The sequence below is a fragment of the Natrix helvetica genome, assembly GCF_964273705.1.
Source record: "Natrix helvetica genome assembly, chromosome: 8".
NCBI lineage: Eukaryota > Metazoa > Chordata > Lepidosauria > Squamata > Natricidae > Natrix > Natrix helvetica.
In genome coordinates, this window is record NC_138559.1 from 18,281,061 (window position 1) to 18,284,182 (window position 3,122).

Here is a 3,122-nt window from a genome sequence, read left to right on the forward strand (position 1 = left end):
CATCCCCCCAAAATAAGGCCTCCCAAAAATATTGCAGGACAGCAGTAGCCATGAGGTGACCATGCTCGCTGCCTCCTGCTCCCCCAAAATAATAAGATCTCCCCCCAAATAAGCCCAAGTGCTTATATTGGGGGTCAAAAGAAAATAAGACCCTGTCTTATTTTCAGGGAAACACGGTAGTAACACGGTTGTTAAGTGAATCTGGGATCGAACTGGAAGTCTTGTTGGCTGTGGGGCCTTCAGGAAAGCCTGGCCAGAAGGTCCTGGAGGCCTCTGACAGTGAAAAGGAGGCCTGGAGTGACACTCACAAGTGATGTAAGTCAGTGGACGAGATCCCTCTTCCCGAAAATAAGACCTGCCTTTTTTGGTGGCAAAAAAAAGATAAGACAGGGTCGGAGAAACATGGAGAAATGTGGAGAGTGAACAAGCCCAGATTGAAGGATTACATCTCTCACAATTCATGCTTCTTTATTGGAACCAGAAAAACATCTGCCACATCCCCAGACAAGCCATCGCATCTTTAAAACAGTGGAGTAATCACATCATTTTCTGCAGCACAACCTTTAGAAGCTTGGAGAGAGAAAACAATTGAAAGTAGGAGAGAAAAACAGGTGCTGAATTGAGGGAGATTTTGGAACATTATGGTCCGATTTTTTTATGGTGTGTTGCAGAGGTTACGATCATCACAACATGAAAATTCCCAAACACCGATTTCGTATGCTGTCACGATCATATCACATTTTCCATCAGTTGTAGGGCAACCTTGAGAATAAATAGTTGTCTGACCCCCATCTGAAAAAGATGAAAATAGATTAGCACATCTACTTCAATTGTTGCACAATAAACCCAGAGGAACATAGCCAATACTCCTCCTTAGAAAAGCTTTCCCCTTTCTGGCACCTCCAAAAATATTGGTATCCATTCCCGAATTCCAAGAGTTGAGTCTAGAGAACAAAACACATGATTTGATAGCTAAAAACTATAAACTGTATGCCCCCTCTCTACTTTCTCCTCTGTCTGAAGCACAAAATGAAATATTCCATGGAACTACTCCACTCTATTTTTCATTGGCAAGTGTGCACCGTGTGCAGAAGGAATATTTTTTATCTGCATAATGTTGGATTTTAAGTACATACCTGGAGTATATTTGGAAATCAGACACTGTTGACCCGGATGGGCAATACAAGTTTTTGATTCTTCCCTAGTGACACAGTTTTGTCCCAATTCAGTTTTTTCGCAATTGATGCACGTAAGAGCTTCAGCTGCTAGAAAAAGGAAGAAGCAAAATCCAGGTTATTTAAATAAAAGTAATTTCTATACCTCCACAATTTCTATACCTCTCACTTCCCCCAAAGTTTAATTGGGTATTCAGTATCAGTAAAATTATAGGCAAAGTGGTGAAACAGAGAAAAATTAGAGGAAGGGATCAGTGGTGGGTTTCGGCAGAAACCCAGCACTGGAAGGGATGCATTCATCCCCATATTTAAAGAACGCAACAAATGTTCAAGGTAAAAAAAAAAAACCAATCTGATGAAGTTCAGCAGAACCAGAATGGTGTGGAGGGAAGATAAAAATGGAAAATGATAAATATACAGTAGATTTTTAAATAATCAAAGGAAATATCACCACCGGTTATGATATGAGGGACTGTTCACATTAGTGAAACAATGTAAATAATTTGGACTATTTTAATCCTCTTTGTTTAGTCATAGCCTGAATTGCCAGATAACTGTATTTAAAGCCACAATCACACTTACAGAGCAGGTGACCTTCCTGGAACTGTAATAATGAAATTTGTATGTATAATACAATTGGGAAGCGGTGGCTCAGTGGCTAAGAAGTTGAGTTTGTCGATCAGAAAGATCAGCAGTTTGTCAGTTCGAATCCCTAGCACAGCACTACGGAGTGAGCTCCTGTTCCTTGTCCCAGCTTCTGACAACCTAGCAGTTTGAAAGCAAGTATAAATGCAAGTAAAAAAATAGGAACCATCTTTGATGGGAGGGTAACAGTATTCCATGTGCCTTCGGTGTTTAGTCATGCCGGCCACATGACCACAGAGAAGTCTTCGGACAATGCTGGGTCTTTGGCTTTTAAACGGAGATGAGCACCGCGCCCTAGAGTCAGGAGCGACTAGTACATATGTGTGAGGGGAACCTTTACCTTTACCTATGTACAATAAAGTATTTGTGGTAGACGGGTTTCCATAGAAAACTTGTATTGGTTCCGTTGGGCTTAAGAGCTCTGGACTCACATCTTTAAAGCTTTTTTGTTCTTTCATTTCATTTCATTTTGTCTTCGTTGCTTCTAATGCTGGAGTAAAGTATTGATCTCAGCTATTTTTTCTACCCATTTTTAGGTTGTAAAACTAAATTGAAATTGCCCATCAATTACGTCAACACCACTTCTCTGAAAAGATTAAAGACTATGGGACATAAACTCCTCTTCAAAATAGTTTACTGACTTCCAACCAGTAGGAGACTTGGTCTATAGCACGACTAGATGGACAAAATGAAGGAAATGAGTATCCAAATATACACCCATTGCGGCAACATTGTTGAAAGCTCTAATTTTGGCTACTCACCCAAGGCAGAGCAGAGAAGGATGGCAACTGAGAACCCCAAAGCCTTGCTCATGGTTTCTTTCCTTCCAGCCTTTGTTGCTTTGAAATAAGATTGAAGAATTTGGTGGATCTTTGACTGGTATTGGATGAAGATGATCCTGACCTGTTATCAAAGTCAGTATAGTAACTCACAAAGATGTAAGTTCTGAACAAGTCACAGATGGATATGAGTTCTCTGGATAATAGAGGTGGTCTTATAAATGCTCCAAAATTACAATAAAAACCTCATGACCAAGAATCAGCAATAGCCCAGTGCAGCATGTTCTGTGCCTCGTTGTAGACTACATTTGAATGCTTGATTAAGACACTATGAAAAACCTCTTAATCGACCGGAAAATGCACTGAAATTAGATTCGATCACAGATATTATTGGCCTACTAGTAAAATTCAAATTCTCTTCGGACCCTTATTCCAAGCTCTGTGTGTATCTTATGAAAACACTTGTATTATTTCCAAAGGCATTGAAAACTTTCTTGGGCCAAACATATGCTTTGAGATTGCC

At 40.0% G+C, this 3,122-nt stretch overlaps 1 long non-coding RNA gene across 1 annotated transcript; it reads right to left on the reverse strand.

The window, feature by feature from the left end:
• Nucleotides 1-469: 469 nt before the first annotated feature.
• LOC309396318 lies at nt 470-2,718 on the reverse strand. The gene is made up of 3 exons (XR_014176087.1): nt 2,582-2,718; nt 1,137-1,262; nt 470-792 (listed from the first exon to the last, which is right to left on the reverse strand). It is a non-coding gene; the product is annotated as an uncharacterized lncRNA (long non-coding RNA).
• Nucleotides 2,719-3,122: the final 404 nt, after the last annotated feature.